The sequence below is a fragment of the Danio rerio genome, chromosome 19, assembly GCF_052040795.2.
Source record: "Danio rerio strain M-AB ecotype USA chromosome 19, GRCz13ab, whole genome shotgun sequence".
NCBI lineage: Eukaryota > Metazoa > Chordata > Actinopteri > Cypriniformes > Danionidae > Danio > Danio rerio.
Window position 1 is genome coordinate 39,932,539 of NC_141039.2, and position 19,184 is coordinate 39,951,722.

At 34.7% G+C, this 19,184-nt stretch overlaps 1 protein-coding gene and 1 long non-coding RNA gene across 2 annotated transcripts in view; one reads left to right on the forward strand and one right to left on the reverse strand.

The window, feature by feature from the left end:
- thsd7aa (thrombospondin, type I, domain containing 7Aa) overlaps window positions 1–19,184 on the forward strand; it is a 215,681-nt gene that overhangs the window by 31,981 nt on the left and 164,516 nt on the right.
- On the reverse strand, window positions 11,646–17,285 carry LOC148679809 (uncharacterized). Its single transcript, XR_015945397.1, has 3 exons — window positions 14,351–17,285; window positions 14,159–14,309; window positions 11,646–13,333 (listed from the first exon to the last, which is right to left on the reverse strand). It is a non-coding gene; the product is annotated as an uncharacterized LOC148679809 (long non-coding RNA).

The following is a 19,184-nucleotide window of genomic DNA, read 5'->3' on the forward strand; positions in this document are numbered from 1 at the left end:
TTTTTTTAATACACATACTGGAATTTGTTTGTAAAAGTGTTTCCATCTCAGTTGATGCACATCTTTTCTTATTGAATAAAAAGTTTATCCTTCTCAGTTATGCTCATATGTTTTTTATGCGCATTTTTAAAATGTATGCGCATGTTGGCGTTTCCATCCACCATTTTTTATGCAGACTAGCGCAGCAACTCCATTGATAATGCTGGGGTAAAATAAATTGTCATACTTTGAAGAGATGGCAGGGAAAATTGGAATTTAATGCAGTGCTTCTTGTGCAGTCTGAGACCTAGTTTATATCGTATATCTGTTAGGCATTAATGATCAGTATCTTTAAAGAAAATCGATTTTAAACATGCCGATTTTGTAATGGAAAGACAGTTCACTGGACTGACTGAAGACATAAAGTCACTGTGCATATACCCCATACTCAGCTCAACTGTAAATACATAGTTAAAAGCAAAACAACATAATATGGAGCAATTTCAGTGAAAACTAAGACAAATCTGTCAGACCTTAAGCTAGTGTGTCTAGATATTACTACAATGACAACTGAAGCAATTGTATGCTAATCTGTTATGTATAATTAATAGTAAGTGTAATCACAGTGTGTGGATGAAGATCATTAACACCTGAGCCATGCTGAAACACAATAACATAAAACCTCTTTTCATGCAAAAGCTCTTTGGCTTTCTTCATCCACGCCCTTCATTCAGATTCATACTGTCTACTTTACCCATCAGCCCCTCAGATCCGCCTTCTCTGCACGAGACCCGCAACCTGCTAATTCAGACACATCATTAAGCCTGGCACAACGGCGTTCATGCATATTTCAATAAAGGCTCGCGCTAAGTCTTTGGTTTAATATTCAGCAGACAGCGGCATGGGACACTTGAACATGTTATAAGATGCACACATGAGCGATAATAAATATGGAAGAAAGAAAAAAACAGCAAAAATAAGAAGCAAACGAGGAATTTTTGTTAGACAATTCCCTGTGAATCAGGGTGGAGTCTATTAGCAAATGCACAGTCAGTTTTAAATATATGCCTACTGTGCATATCTTTGGGGTTGATGGGTCTCTAATATTTTTGTTCAAGGTTTTTTTTTTATTAGTTTTTCACGTTATACAGAGCAAACAAAAAACACTTCTTTCCCAGACAACCAGATCTAAGAACAACATAAAATCAAATGTCCCTAGATAAAATAAAAGATGAAAACATGACACTATATGACTCCATCACAACAGTTAAAAAAGTTGGCGCCAATAGTGTAGTGGTTAGTGCGTTGACACATCTACTCCGGTGCTCACAACGACCTGAATCAGGAAACACATTGCAGGGCTCGAAATGAACCTTTTTTCTTGGTAGCACCGGTGCTCCTAACTTCAAAATTTAGACAGACCAAACTAATTTTTGTCACACTTACCAAAAATTATGATAATTCAGGGGGGCCAATAATTCTGACTTCAACTGTATATGTCACGTCAGTGCTGGTCCTTTTTTATTTTCAAGAAACTTAAGCTTAGGAACCACTTTCCTCTTTGAAAGTGTATGTGTGTGTGTTTGTATGTGTGTATGTGTGTGTGTGTGTGTGTGTGTGTGTGTGTGTGTGTGTGTGCGCGTGCGTGTGTGTGTGTGTGTGTGTGTGTGTACATGTTTTGTGACATATCAGGACACATCTGTATAATGACACAGGTATTACAAAAAGGAGGTGAAATATGAGGACACTGGTGATGTCCTCATTTCTCAAAAAGCTAATAAATTCCACGGGATGAGTTTTTTTGAGAGAGTAAAGCTTTAGACAGTCTCCTGTGATGGTTGGATTTAGAGGTGGGGTGTTGCGAGGGCAATAAAATATACGGTTTGAACAGTATAAAATGAATGAAAACCTATGTAATCTACCCACTTTTTACAAAAACAAACATGTGTGTGTGTGTGTGTGCGCGCATGTGTGTGTGTGTTTATTGTAGTCTGTTTATAGTATGTTGATTGTCTGTGGCAGAACTGTGAAAACCTTATTTTTTTACTCTTTATCTGGGGGATGACGTTCAGTTTTGGAGATTTAACAACATATTTCAAGTGAGAAATAAAACATAGCAGCAATGGCATATCATGAACTTTATTTTTCCTTTATTTCAAAACAAGTTTTTAACTGAAAGGCACTTTATTTTCATATAGTTATAGGGTATTATTATTTCTGATGCAGAAAGCACACACGATGCAGTCATAAACACATGAAGAAAAACAGAATTTGATATTAAAAACATGTTTGTTTGTTGATAAAACAATTTGAGTCCAGAAAATGCAAGCAGAAATGAAAAGGGAATTTAAAATATATATATAATTCATAAAAGCTGAATTTGTAGCTTTTAAATTATTTACCATTTATTTTGATGTAATTACATTTTAAATTACTTATAACCTGCATTTAACACAAATTAATCCAAACCTAGCACAATTATTTCAGCTTTTTTTATTATTTATTTTTTTTTATTTTATTAAAACCGTTTTGTGCATTTAAGTCAAAGGCTGGACAGTGTAGGCAACCTACATACTAATTTACAGTCTTTTCTTTACACTCTTTATCACCTATACATCCTTCCTTTTCTCTTTCCACTCTCCCATCTGCTGTGTTTAGCCCTATTAGCATGAATGAAAATCAGGCATGTAGAGGCATCAAAGAGTCCCCAGCGACAACAGCTCTGTTTCCAGCTTTAGCAATTCCTTTGTAGTGCACACACATGCATGCTGATTTAATATAGGTGCAAAATATGCAAGCACACATTATATAGACTCATTATAGATTGTACTAATGCATTTCTATTTGCATATCACATAGTGTAAAGCGCACAGGGATTCACGTTTAGCATTTATTTTGGAATTGTGCAAGGTAGTGTTGTCACAGTGCTGGGATTTCTAACTACAATATGATACCTTGAAGAAAATCTATACTTGATACCATTTTTGATACCACATGTAAATGTTGCAACAGCATTCACTAAAATTGTAATATTTATGCATACATTCATTTATTTATTTGTTAAGGATTTTTACTAAAGGTCAGGTCTGGATATGATCACTTGCCTCCTAATTATCTGAAAAACAAAAGTGAAACAAAAACCAAATATTTGAATCATGTAAAATTCGAATGACTTGTCATGTATCAGTCTAATCTATATCACAATTTTAATTCATTCTAATTTCAGTGTTCAAGAAGTTTCTACTTGCAAACTTGCATAAACTTTACTGTCAGTAATAAACAAACAAGCAAATTACAACCAATAACTAAGGCCAGACAGAATCTGCGGACATTCTTTGCCATTTCTACGCAGAATTTTGTCAAAAATCTGTGGATTTATGTGGAAATATTTTGGGAGTATCATAACTAAAACCTTGACATATATGACATAAAAAGTAATACATTTTTAACTTGTATTTAATGTCCACAATGCAAATTCAATTTGATCCACTTTATTTGGTAAACAAAGCAAGTCTCTCATATAGTATATCTACTAAAAGACAGAAAATGTTACTTTACTCACTATATTGTAAATAAATCATTTGAATATTTTCACATTAAGCAATATTATTACTATTTAAAAACTTAATAAATATAAATTAACACACATTTACACAAGTAATTGACCCGAATCAATGATGGGCTAAAATTCTGCGGAATTTTGCGAGCACAAACTCTGTGTGGGCCTACCAATAACAAATAAATACAAAATGGTAATGATTTTATTGTGAATATTAACTTTTTCATACTAATAGACATACTCTTGTTGACCCCACTGTCTAAATGTTTTAATACAACCATCATCTTTTTTCTTTTTTGCAAATATACAAACTCTCAGATATTCATGTGTAATGACATGTATTTTATTGCTTAAAGAGCTTAATAATGATACTATTATTTGATCTTTGATGGATGATTGGTGCCACCATTTTAGCCTGAGAAGCAATGGAATTTGAAGAAGAAATGCTGGATTGCAACATGTCAGTTTATCAGCTTCTCCTGAAATACATTGAAGTGGCTGTTTAACTTAGTGAAAAACAGAGTAAGTTTTATAGTAACCTAAACAGTTGATGTGAATGACACACATTGTTTGTTTAGGTTAAAAAGTAGTATTATTATTATTATAACCATCTTCATTTAAATCTGCTTGTATTTTACAAACTACAAATATTGTGTCTTGCTAGTACTTATTTGTATTTAAATGTCTGAAACCCAAAATGAATGTTATTTGTTTTGAAAATACTGGTAAATTGTGTTTTATGGCAAGCGTGAAAGCCATCGCAGAAAAGCAGATTTAAATTTAGCAGCTGATTACGTGACACACTACATGATCGGATTTCTTTCTGAACTGTTTACTTTAAGTTCAGACATGACTGGCTGCATTTTAAAGACTGACATTTTGATTTTATTTGACTTATACATCCATGTATACACATCTATGATGCAAATCTCCCGTTCCACCATATCTCAAAGGTGCTCTACTGGATTGAGAGTTGGTGACTGTAGAGGCCTTTTTAGTACAGTGAACTCATTATCATGTTCAAGAAACCAGTCTGATATGATTTGCGCTTTATATCATGGCGTATTATCTTGTTAGAAGTAACCATCAGAAGATGGGTACACTGTGGTCATAAAGGGATGGACATGGTCAGCAACAATACTCAGGTAGCAGTTGGACAGGTGTACCTAATAAAGTGGCCTGTGAGTGTATGTAGTCAATCTGCTTACAATGCTGAGAAAGAGAAGCGCAAACTCTGTGTGACTATTGAGTTTCTTTTTAGTCTTCCTATTGATCTTTAAACATATAAAACTTTAAATGCTCATGAATTTCACAGCATGAGCTTTGAAATGAGCCACCGAAAACTCTGGATAAATGAGCAAAGTGAAACTGGGGCCAGACTAGACTGCTGTGAAAACAATATTGTATTCAAATATTGCAGGATTTCAGCAAGGTGCTCGTTAGTGGCAGTTCTGTGGCTCTTGTTTAATTGTGGTTGTGTTAGTTTGCATGTGTGACTGTGAGAATGGCAGACCTCCTCCTCTTCCCACTTTTGGGAGTGTAAACGATGCCCTGTGGGTTTGCCAGAGAGAGGTGGCTGCTTCGCCCCATCTGAGGTGTGAAAAAATGGCACCTTCTCACTGTGCTGTTCAACCATACGGCCACCGCATCAGGCGCCGTACCAGGCCATATGCCACTGAATGAAACATTGCTATTTTTGCTGTTTATACTCTTTATAGTTTAGACTTGATTAGGTTTTAAATGACTAACCATTCATATCCCAAGTAAAAGAAACAATGCATAGACATTAGAATGTACGCTGTTAAACTGTATTAGTCTTTTACTGCAAAAATAAAGGATATCCATTTTATCCAAGATTTGCAGAAAACACCCAGTAAAATGTTATTCATTATAACAAGGATTTACATACCACCACATTTTTTGTTAGAACGTTTTGCTTTTAGTTTTTATACAAATATAAATACAACATTTTATTGTTAGACTTGCATCTGAAATTTTTCTTGCAAAACAGTAGTTTCATTTTCATATGAACAAATGTGTTACGTTGAATGACAATAGACAAGGTGTCTGCGGGGTCTTAAACAGACCTAAAATGTTTCACATTTTAAAAACAAGGTTTTAGGCGTTAAAAAGTCTTAAATTCACAGTAATATTGTGTTGTGGCTCTTAAATCATTTTAAACCGATCCTATTTTTTCATATGTTTATGTAAACCTGTAAACCAGCATGATTAAATTATCTAAAAAAAGTAATATGTTGGGAAAAAAAGTGTATGTATACATTTAGAGTTTGTTTGTTTTGATAGATTATTTAAAATATATTATTAAAATATTTTTTACTGGCCCAATTTGGTTATTATTATTACTATTAATTTATTATTATTAGCATTTATTCCTCTAAAAGTCGGACATTACATTCACAATGGTCCTAAAAAGGTCTTAAAATTTCTTAAATTTGGCTTGGTGAAAACAGCAAAAATTCTGATATCGCATGATTCCACTCATATTTTGTTGTTTTATTTTCACAAATATTATTTAAAGTTATGAGATCAGAGATTTTACTTGGCCTTAATATGCCGCTGTACATATCAAAATAATCTTTAATGCAGCCATACATATCATTGATAAAATACAGTGCTCAGCATATATAAGTACACCCCTCACAAATCTCTCATTTAAATTCATATTTTAATAGGAAGCTCTACAATATTATATTTGTGCATATAAATTAGATTAGTCAGTACTGAAGTCAAATCTGGAGCTTTTCTAACAAAAAACATACCATAACAGTCCAAAAACTAGTAAAGCCAAAGTTATATGTTATAGACAAATATTAAATACAGATTTAAAAAAAAAAAATGAAAAAAAGAAAAATCAAGAGAAGTAAAAAAAAAAAAATGTTAAAATTTTTTACTTTGCACTATTTTTTTGCACTATTTTACTTAATACATTTAATTTCATCTTCCAATTTCTAAATATGTTTGGTGACTAAAATATTATTTTAATCAAAATATCTGTTTAATCTGTTTTGTTTTTAATGCACCTAAATACATTGCCTATATTCACTAAGAAATTGATAAAAATATATTTATTTTCTTAATAAATATTCAGTACTTAATTATTATTAATAAATATTTGAGTACTTAATTATGCTGAGCACTCTATGTCAGTAATTAATAGTTTTATAAAAATGTTAACTTTTGACTTGACATGTTTTTATGTAATAAATAAAAAGTGTCTTTAGCATCAAATCTTCATTAGACACTGTACCGTAGAACTGGAGTATTAATGCTGGGGAATAAATAGCATTTAAAGTGTTAAAATATATTCATAAAATATCATAATAATACTTCATTATATTACTGTTCTGTCACTTTTTTTACATACATAAAGGTAGCATTGATAAGTATAATTTTGTGCCAGTGACTGAAGGACTGTAATAAATGCAACATTTATATGGAGTTAACATTCACTTTCACTATATGAAAAAGAGCAGCTTTAACATTTTGCTAACATTCATTCATTCATTTTCTTTTCGGCTTAGTCCATTTATTAATCCGGAGTTTCCACCGTGGAATGAACCGCCAACTTATCCAGCACATGTTTTACACAGCAGATGCCCTTTCAGCTGCTTCCAGAAAATGAGTCAAACATGTTAACTGAGCAATAAATAGTAACAGAATTCACATCTTACATGCTCAAATGCATGCAATACCCCCACTTTCCACATGCTAATCAATATAGGACACGATACAGAGACAGTTAAAAAAGCTAAACAAGTTTGCACAAGCCCTCAGAAATAGATCGGCACTCAAATGAATTCTTCTAATGGTCTGACCCTTAAATTAAATGCCCTCGATTATAGTAAGACTGGGGTTTATATAATTTTCATGGCTTCTTCACTCTCTTGGTTTGTGTTGAATTATTCAGCAGACGGACAGCTCCCACCTATTGATTGGAACATGAGCTGATTACTGTGGGAGCGCAGCCCTTTTCCCAACCTCTGTAAATTGATGCCATGTCATTTTATGACTGTCGAGTTCAAGGTGCCCTCGATGTGTGCAAATCTGCCATCGAGAACGTTATCATTGATGCGTAATATCGCAGTCACGCACTTTAAATGGTACATTGTCTGTCAATATACTGGCGACGTAGCCTTGTGATTTGTCATCTAAGGGCATAGAATGTCATTGCAGTGTCTCATGATTGAGTGTCTTAGCATTGTAGGAGACCATTTGAAAATGTTGCTGGATTTACGTTTTTTAGTAGTAAACTAAAAAAATGTCCGTAAATTAACAGTTTCCATATTTTGTGATTTATTTTATTTTCCGTTTATATATGCATTATGACACCTTGATATTTCTTCTGACAACTTTTAAACCCTAAATAATGGGAAAAGTGTCTTTTATTAACTTTTTTAATAGTATAAATTGATATATTCTGTGGTTTGGTGTTTTATATTATGGTACAAAAAGCTTGTAATAAACTGCCAGTACATTTTCTGTTATTTTACAGATTTATTTCTCTATATTTTATTTATCTTCATATTATTACTTATACATTATATTATTTAAAACTACTGAAATGTCAATAAAAGTCACTATGGTTAACTGTAGAGTTGAATTTTTAACATCAAAAGTCAACAGAGCAGAAATTAAGGTCCCTTAATGCAATTCACAATCATAAATAAACGAAAAGCACAAACTATGGAAACTGTTAATTAACAGATATTTTTTTACAGCGTGTAATGTTCAAGTAAAATGCAATTTTGGTTTTATTATGTAAACTACTTATGGTGTTTCTTAAACATTTTATATAATGTTTTTGTGTTTATGTAAAATAGCAAAAAAGGTGTCGTTTTCAGACATTTATTTTAATATTTTGTGTTTCAACAAATGAATCACAACAAATGAAAACATACCATACACTGCAAGTGTTTTTTTTAATTATAAAGAAAAATCGAAAATTAGGTTACAAACTAAATTATCTGCCATTGGGGTAAGTAAAAAAAAATAATAATAATAATAATATATATATATATATATATATATATATATATATATATATATATATATATATATATATATATATATATGTGTGTGTGTGTGTGTGTGTGTGTGTATATATATGTGTGTGTGTGTGTGTGTGTGTGTGTGTGTGTGTGTGTGTGTGTGTGTGTGTGTGTGTGTGTGTGTGTGTGTGTGTGTGTGTGTGTGTGTGTGTGTGTGTGTGTGTATATATATATATATATATATATATATATATATATATATATATATATATATATATATATATATTTATTTTTTATTTATTTATTTATTAAATTATTTTTTTTTTATTCACATAACTTTACTTACCTAACTGGCAAATAATTAAAGTTTTTTTTTATTATTATTATTTCTGAAAACATTTTGGAAAAATAAGAAATCTAGAAAATAATTCCTGATTTATTTTTTTATATATATATATTTGGACTAGAATCATTTGGACTGAAAATGTTTTGTAGCGTATTTCTGAAAAACAAAACAATATATATTTTATGAAATATGGAAGAAATGTTATAAGACCTTTGTAGAATAAAATACATTTTAACATTTTACACAAAATAGTAAATCCAAAAGTGGCCTCTGGATTTTTTTCCCAAGGCTTTATCATAGAAAAACTTTGGGGTTGGAGGAGAACAACATTTATTGGACAAAGAAAGAAAGAAAGAAAGAAAGAAAGAAAGAAGTATATGAATAAAAGAAAGAAGAAAAATTGTAAGAAAGAAAGAAAGAAGTATATGAATAAAAGAAAGAAGAAAAATTGTAAGAAAGAAAGAAAGAAAGAATAAAAAGTAAATAAAAAAAGAAAGAAGAAAAATTGTAAGAAAGAAAGAAAGAACCCCCACATGATGAACAGTACTGTAAATTGTACATGAAAAGTTGTACCACTTGAACAATAATGTGTCTGTCATGTAAAATTACCCACATTGTGAAAAGCTGAAATATTGTAGTCCTGCCGCTCATTGCTGTTATTATCTAAGTACTTAATCATTACATCCATTGTTCATCAGCTGCTCAGAAGTTTAAATACAAACACAAACACGGTGCTTTGTCTTCTCTAATGTTGTATTGTTTTCAGCTAAATGGCTGCCAGTCGAAATGCTCTTTAACCCTCTTCATGGTTTTTTGAAAAGGACATAGTAGACCATGCTGTTTGCCCTTTAGAAAAAACAGACCTGGAGGCTGATAAACAGGTAAAGCGTTCCTGTTTTCAGCACAGAACTGGCGTGATTGATTTCTATTATGTTGAATGTGCTTTTTTTCCTGCACGCCGCCTTGCTGACACACTGGCCCTGATATTGAGCATTGCTGCAGGGCATTTGAGACTGTGTGTGTGTGTGCTTTCTCTCACAGAAGCCACTGTAGGTTAGTATGCATTTGCATAAAGGAGAGCTGTTATTGAGTGTGTCCCTTTTCTACACTGCAAACGCGGTAATACCTTTGGGGCATCAGTACAAGGGTACGAGAGGGAGGAAGGAATCTTGATTAGCTTTACGGTCATTAGTGATGATTGAAAGCTTGCTATAAAGAGAGAGGGACTAATCAAGGATGCCATGCCCCTCCTCATGCATTTTTTAACTCATTCAGTCTTAGTTTCTATTTTATTTTTACTCTTTGGAAACTTCAGTGTCCAGTTATTGTTTAATTTGAGCCAGGGTTGTGTTTTGATTTCTCCCACATTTATAATGTATTTTGGGTTTAAACTTTCAAGGGTACAAAGTAGGCAATACAGGCTCAAATACTTTCTGTAGATGAATTATGTAGCCAGAAGTACGTATGGCTGCATTTAGTCTTACAATGAACACTATAGGGCGGTATGATGTTGTTCCTGTTGGCGCTTACTAGCTGCCCGCTTACCTCCTATTACCTGCTATTCCTGCTATTACCAGTTTGTCCAGTTAGCTTGCCATGTACGTCAGCGGACTTTATGCAGAGAGTAGTTAACTATGACAATGGGGTTCGAGTCTGCCAAGGAACGGTTTTAGTAAGCAGGCAAGTCATAAACAAAAGCCAAAAAATATACCCTGAAAACAGGGTAAATATCAGGCAAGGGCTTTTCTTTTTCTGGATTGCTTTTTTAGAACTGTCGGTTGGGCTTAGGGAAGTGAGTGTGCAGGTCAATCTGTGTTTCCAAAAAACATTATTGGTTGGGTTTAGACAGCAGTGGATAGAGTACTGAAAAATCATACTCCAGAAAAAGTACCTTTACTTGCCTAAAAATGTAGTGCAAGTAGAGCAAAAGCGTCTGGTGTAAATATTACTCAAAGTAGGAGTAAAAAGTAGCTTGTTTACAAGTACTCAAGAGTAGTGAGTAAATGAAATATTCTGTAGTGCAGAGTTATTGCCAAGCAGACACACAATGACAGAAGATGCCAATATTAGGTTAGATTTAGGTAGTGAAGTCAGATGGCCAAAAAATTCAATGTCTAGCCAGCGTCTAAGGACTACGTTACTTTGATGTCCAATAATGTCGCAACTGACGTTGATATCTGCTTGATTTTAGGTTGTTAGAAAGTGACCAAAATTCAACGCCGAGCCTATATTTTAAACCAACGTCATATTGACGTCAAATACTGACATTTAATCATCAGGTATGGTAAACAAAATCCAGCGTCTGAAAGACATTATAGTGGTAACGTCCACACAACGCTAAGCTGTAACTTCATAGGTTGGTCTCTATGACGTTAGGGTACAACGTCAACCTTGCGACATGTTGACATCTTGTGCCTGCTGGGTGTTTAAGGCCATTTCGGTCATCATACAGTAAACATCCGTCATCTTCTCATCAGTGACATGCATCTAAACCAGAAAACCAAATAGTCAAAAGTGCTATTCAGACTGTCTTGTGAAACTTAATTCATATCACATTTATTCCATTAAAAAATATTGCAATGTCAGGTTTTTCCAATATTGTGCAGCCCTAGTACAAAGGTTTCTTTAAAAATTGCAATCTCTTAAATGTTGGAAGAGCAAAAATATTGAAGCTGAACTAATATTCTTGCTTGGGCTAATAGGATTTGGTAAAAAAAACTTCTTATAAACATCACCATTAGTTTGCAATATGTTCTTTTTTTTTTTTTTTTTTTTTTTTTTTGTCAAATAGGTTTTATTTGGTCATTGAATAGACTTACAGTAATCACAAGTTCCAGGATTAATTTTCTGATATGTATAAACTTACAAAAAAAGAAAAAGAACAACCCAACCCCAGCCTGTAAGTATACAATAATATAATAATAATATTCATACATTTTTCCTTCGGCTTAGTAACTTTATCCATCAGGGGTCACCATGCACAGCGGAATGAACCGACAGCTTATCCAGCATATGTTTTACACAGGAAATGCCCTTTATACTGCAACTCAGTACTGAGAAACATCCATACACTCTCATTCACACACTATAGCCAATTAGTTTATTAAATTCACTTATAGTGCATGTCTTTGGACTGTGGTGGAAACCGGAGCACTTCTTTACACATTTCAGAGTTTCCCATCATACCCAACTAAAATGAACTTGCTTTCATCAGTAAGGTTATCTTTGGACCAGTTTGCAGTCTATCAAAGTCTACTTCTCATCAAAGTGTAGTCTAGACTCTTGACCCTTTCTGCTGATTCTCTTAAAGGTTGAGACACTGTATGTTGAGATAAAACTGTTTAGCACTGACCTGGCGATCAATTCCAGCTGCAGTGTTGCATTGATTTTACATTGCGTTATTCTGTCCTTTCGCACATTTGTGTCTTGGATGACCAGCATTTTTGAAGATTTAAAAGAGTTAATGACATAAATAAAAAAGTTTGCTTTTTGTTCAAACAACTTATTTAAAATAAACTAAAACAACTCAATTCTTGTTCAGTCAACTTAAATTTGTAAAAACGAATAAGTTAACTTCATTTCTTCATGTTGTGCCAACACAAATTGATTGCGTGGAACCCAGCATTTTTTACAGTGTTGTAAAGATGCAATGCTTTAGAAATCACAGAATAGGAATGGCCAAATTGTCTTATATGGCTTAAATAAATGTAAATAGAAGCCAAAATCAAAGCTGTTTGTGATATAAAGTGATCATGTCCCTTCAGGGATCAGGGCTAGACAGGGCAAGACTGCAAACGACATACTGTATGACATACTGGCACAAGACAGCAGACATGAGGAGACTATAAAGGAGAAATAATTAACAGACAGGTGAACAGGATTAGCTAATAATGGGTTAACAAGGAGTTACGAGAGGTGCTCATGAGAAAACAGGACTAGAACATGCAGCCAATGTGAGAACTTATTAACCGCGTGTTCAAAAAAACAACACTACAGTGTGCGGCCACAATGTAAACATGAAGCCACGTGCTTACACAACATCAAGGCAACAAGAACACAAGACACGAGCACACAATAAATGAAAACACTTATACATGCGATGTGCATGTTCCATTCCAGAGCTAACCAAACCCAAAAAAAGAACCAACTAGACCAAGACGCTGAGAATAAAATAGCACACTGCAGACAAAACAAACACAAACACCAGGATGAAAGCACACATCCCGAGCACACCCGGACACGGGAGCGCACACGACCCAATGGCCAAGAAGGCACTCATACAAAGACAGACAATGACAGGAAATAGGAGTGCTCAGCCAGAGAAAACTTGAGCCGAGCACAACATACTAGACAAGACAGGACTAGTGTCCGAACTCTGCCACCAAAACAAGAATTAACAAGACCAGAGTGGCAGAATCGTGACTCAATTCATGCTATTACCTGTCAGGGAATGGGGGTGATGAAGAGGAGGCGAGGACCCAAATGCAGGGAATGTAATGTAAAATAAAACAAAAACAAAACTCAAATCTCCCCATGTGGGGAAAAACACGACATGGTTATACACTCAACTAGACTTCAAGAATCTGGAACTTGGCAGACACACAACTTAACCACTGTTGTAGAACAGAAACAGCAAATCACGTACAACAGGGAAGGAAACAATCAACAACTAACCAGCACAGAACAGAGCACACTAGGAGAATAAATAGGAAAGACAAACCAATAAACACAGGCGGACAGGTGAAAATAATAATTACAAACAAGATAACAAGGTGGGTGGGACAAGACAATAGACGGGAGAGCGCATGACACAGAGAGACAATACAAGCCATGCGCTCACATAACACAACACTGAAGCACACGACAAAAGCACGTGACCACAATGTAAACACCGAGCCACGTGCTTTGACAAAAAACGCAAGACACGAGCACACGATGAATGAAAACTCACCGTGCGCTCACACACGCAGCGTGCATGCTTCATCCCAGCGCCGACCAAAACCGAAACCAACAAGACTGAGACGCTGGGAATGAAACACCACGCTGCTGACAGACGAAAACACAAACACGAGTACAAGAGCGCACGCGTCTGAGTGACGCAGAGCGCGCGGCCGCATCAAGCAGGAGCGCTCACACTCTGCGTATACACCCACGATGGCGCGAGCACACACAGAGACAGAAACAGGACCAGACATGGGTAGTGTCCGAGTTCTGCCACCAAAACAAGAATTTACAAGACCAGAGTGGCAGAACCCTGACAATTACCAAACAATTAATCATCAATTACTTTTACCTCAGTAAACTTTTAATTTGCTAATACCTCAATTAATAGTTATTAGAATATTAGTTAGGATTAGATAATAGGTAGGATTAGGGATGTGGAATAGGATCATACAGAATATGTGCATTAAAACTACTAATAAGCAACCAATATTTTAATAATAAGGAGCTGCTCACTAATAAGCCACTTGTTAGTGAGAATTGGTACTTAACTAAAGTATTACCCAAGTTCCATTTCGATTAAAAATCCCTGTGGAATATCCTTATGATTGGTCTCATTTTAATGGGACCTCTGAGTGACCTTCTGAGTAACCACTGTGGAGAAAGTGCTGTGCTTATACTGTAGATGTGATTGTTTGCCTCTAATACCATTGACCGGCTTAACACAAGTGGAAAGAAGGTAAATAAAGGTCATATCACTTGATGTATTATATTTATAACTTTGGATATGATTCTGCACCATCATCCCCTGGATTTTTATTGTGTTTGACTGAAGCAAACAAGGTTGAGCACTTAACAAATGGGCTAAATGTGCCAGAGGTGATGGGAGAAAGGGTCTAGCCCACACTTCTGCTCCAGTTAGTAGTAATGGTCTCTTTGTAATGCGATTACTTCACCTGTGATTAAGGTCAGCCCCTCGTGTTCTTGTTTTCTGCTCTTAAGACGATGTCCTGGAGAAAGGCAGATACATGTGGTTGAATTCCAGAAAGAAAGTACATCCTGATTTGTGGTTTCCTACATATAAATAAGGCATATTAAATGCAAGTTAATAATAATAATAATACATTTTATTTATAGTGTGCTTTTCTCAGACCCAAACAGTTACAAGACATACAAGGCAAACAGTAACAAAGCAGAACTATGAAAAACACTATAAACACCACAATAAGACAATAAAATATGAACAATAAAATTAAATTGACAAAAATAAGATCAATCTAAATTAAAAGGTAAGTCTTGAGAAGTCCAGATGCAGACTAAGAATGTGGGTTGGAGTGACGAGAGTTACCAGTTCACAAATGTAGTCGGCTGCTAGCCCATGCATTGCTTTATGTTAAAATCAAGGTCTTAAAATCAATATGTGGCTTACCAGGAAGCCAGTTAAGTTGCTGAAGTACAGGGGTGATTGGATAGCGCGAGGAAGTGTGTGTCAAAACCCAAGCAGCGGTATTTTGAATATACTGTAAATGTCTAAGAGAGTTTGTTGGTAGGCCCCTGAAGAGTGAGTTACAGGAATCAAGATGTGATGTGATCAAGGCATGGATAAGCCTTTCCGCATCAGGCCGTGATAGAAAAGGTCTAATCCGCGCAATGATATGTAGATGACAGAAGGCTATTTTTGTTAAGTGTTTGAAGTGTGAGTTTAAAAAGTACCCCAAGGTTGTACACCTGTAGAGGGAGATCATCAACAGAGAGTTTAAAATCGTTACACTGGTTAACATTGGTAGGAGTGCCAATTAGTAGAACCTATTTTAGAACTGTTTAATGTAAGGAAATTTTGATTCATCCTGGCTTAAATTTCTAGTAGACAGGCAGATAAAAAGTGACGTGGTGCGAGCACTGACGTAAATCTGTGTGTCATCTGTGTAGCAGTGATACCTTGGGCTAAATTTATGCATGATCTGTCCAAGAGGCACCATATAGCCGACAGCTAGCTCTCTGCATCTCTCACTTGGTCACCCACTGAAGCTAAGCAGGGCTGTGCTCAGTTAGTACCTGGATGGGAGATCACATGGAAAAACTAAGTTGCTTTCCGGCAGTGGTGTTAGTGAGACCAGCTGGGGGCACCCAACCTGTGGTCTGTGTGGGTTCTAACGCCCTAGTATAGTGACGAGGACTCCTATACTGCTCAGTAAGCACCGACTCTCAGATGAGATGTTAAACCGAGGTCCTGACTCTTGGTTGTTAAAAATCCCAGGATGTTCTTTGAAAAAGAGTAAGGATTTAACACCGGCATCCTGGCCAAATTTGCCCACTGGTCTCTGTCCATCATGGCCTTCTAACCATTCCTATGTTAGAATTGGCTTCATTACTCTGTATCCTTTCCACCAATCAGCTGATGTGTGGTGTGTGGTCTGGAGCAATATGGCTGCTGTTGTGTCATCCAGGTGAATGTTGCACACCGGTGAAAGATGAGGAGATTCCCCCAATGTGTAAAGGGCTTTGAGTGCCTAGAAAAGCGCTATATAAATGTAAGGAATTATTTTTATTATATTATATAAATACTAAATAGGAGCGGGCCAAGGACAGATCCTTGGGGGACAGCCTAGCACAGCGGGACAGTTAAGTTTTAATGTTTCGGATAACTTTTATGAAAATAGAATGTTAAACATGGGTGAAATAATACTTCCAAACTTTGGAGTGATTCAGTGCAGCAGATATGTTAATGTAAAATGAAACAACATACATATTGTAACCTTTTCTTATTATAATATAGTAAATAATAAGTGACCGTAGTGAATTTTATTTTAATCAATTAAAGGGATAGTTCACCCAAAATGAAAATTCAGTCATTTTTTATTGACCCTTTACTTGTTTCAAACTGTTATGAGTTTCTTTCTTCTATTGAATGCAAAATATTTTGAAAGAATTTTGGAAACCATTAACTATTGACTCCTTGAATGTTCAACAAAAGAAAAAAGGTAACACTTTTTATAACTACACTATAAATCATTTATTAAGCGTTAGCAAATAGTTAATCATTATTAAGCATTAACTCTGCATTAATAGTTAGTAAGCAGCCCATAAATATACTGTAGCTAAAAATGCTGTATTCTTAACTTATAAGCACATTAATAATGTGCTTTATGATTGCATTTTTATACTTTAATGACTAATTTTTCATGACTAAATTAAGTATTGTATTATTTACAAACCAGTTATTTAAGAATAGTTGGTGGGGTTTTAAGATCATTCAGAATGTGTAAGTAAATGATTAATAAACTATTAAAATTAACATTTCTAAATCTTAATATTCAGACATATATTAAAAATTACTTTGTATGTTAATCAATGCTTTATTAACTCAACGTCATCCAGTTTTGTGACCTAATCTAAACTGAAGACTATTTATGCTTCAGAAATCCCTTATAAACTTTTAAAACCTTTAATCAAAAAGCAAAAAATGAATAAATATAAACTTCTGCCCTCCTTATACAGTACTAGTCAGTAACCAACGAAAAAATGGGTACAGAAAAGAAGCCTTCTTACCTCTCAGTTGGTTCATATAGATATTTAGGATACATTGATAAACATTTACCAGCCAATGATAACAGGTGAGTTCACATGGGGTAGTATGATTGGTAATAGTACACTGCAAACAAGCAATGGTACACCTTAACTTATACTCACAAATGATAGCCAAGCTCATGTGTCATCTTTTTAAACTGTTCATTTAACCACATTAGAATATATAATAAATATTAACATGCATTTTTTTTTATTTGTCCTAAAGAATCTCGATTAATTAAACATTTTAACAGTTAATGAACTATTATTTTTATTTATTTATTTATTTATTTAGATTTATTTATTTATTTATTTTTGTCCTCAAAATTCACTGTTAAGTTTTGTACAAGAAATATGCTCACATATTACAAGTGCGAGATTTTTTAAGGAAGTATTTCTTCTAAATAAAATAGCTCTTGCATATGCTGTGCATTTGTTAAACCCTCTGTAAACAAATATTTTAATGTAAATAATAACTTTATTGCAGTAGAAAACATGCCGTCTCAAGGCATCTCTCATATCTTCCAATCATCGTCAATGTAGCGCAAACTTGCAGTTACATTTTCTGTGAGGTGCGACCATGCGAAAGCTGCACCGGACCATACCCATGCGTCTGACGCAGAAATATAAATCAATCTAAACAGAGCGGGATCACGTGACTCCACACATAGTAGGGAAAGTAATTGAAATAAAATTACCTGGAAAAATTAAATTTATTATTGGTTCTGAACGTCGATTTCGATTAGTTTTCGATTAATCACCCAGCCACAAGCAAGCAAGTTTCTTTCTGCATCAAGGGACCATATTCCAGCTTGGTTGATTAGGTTTAATTTAATTAATGCAAATCTCATACATTTTGTTTAGGAAGATTGTATTAACCATGACGGTCAATTCTGTGACTGGACACCATGACCCTGTATCCAATTAAGTGCAATTACTATGTACTGTACACATAGCATCTTTCATGTGGACTGGCTTGAGCTAGAATAGGCTGATATATGTGGTATAATATTAGCAACGGAGGACAAGCATAAGCTTAGCCGTGACATACAGACCTCCAGGAAATGAATCGGGTCACAAAAGTCATTCTAATCATTCATACCAAACACACGCAGATGGAGGTCAGCAGCCTCACACATGGATCTTTGAGGTCTTCAGCCACATGAGACTTTGAACAATATATCTCTCCTCCCTAATCCAGATCTTGCGCATCTATGTGGATAAAAAAGCTGTCATATATCCCTCCAGTCGACCTGTTGTCTTAAAGTTTTAGTGAAATGCAGCTACAGGCTGCTCTGTCATGGTAAGCCTCCTAGAACATTACAATCCACTTCAATCCTCTTGTATCTGATTCTTGTCTAGTGCACATGCACCGTAATCTCCGCTAAGCTTTCCTGACTCATACAGTTTTAAATGAACACGCATAAACAAACATCCAGACTATAGTAATATTAGGGAGAGTCAGAGTTTTCTTGCTTATACTCTGCCTTAACAATAAATCCCTTTAAAGACACACTTCAATCAGTCTTTTTAGATTGCAATTTGATACTAAACCCATTCCACAATATAATAGTTCACTTAGAACAAAAACTAATTTCCCTCAATGACTTTTCTTCCTCAGCCAAGTAAAAGGTTTTAAACAAAAAAAGACACTCACAGGCCACATTATTAGGTACACCTTGGACCATTTTTTGCCTTCAGAATTGCCTTAATCCTTCGTGCCATAGTTTCAACAAGGTACTGGAAATATTCCTCAGAGATTTTGGTCCATATTGACATGATA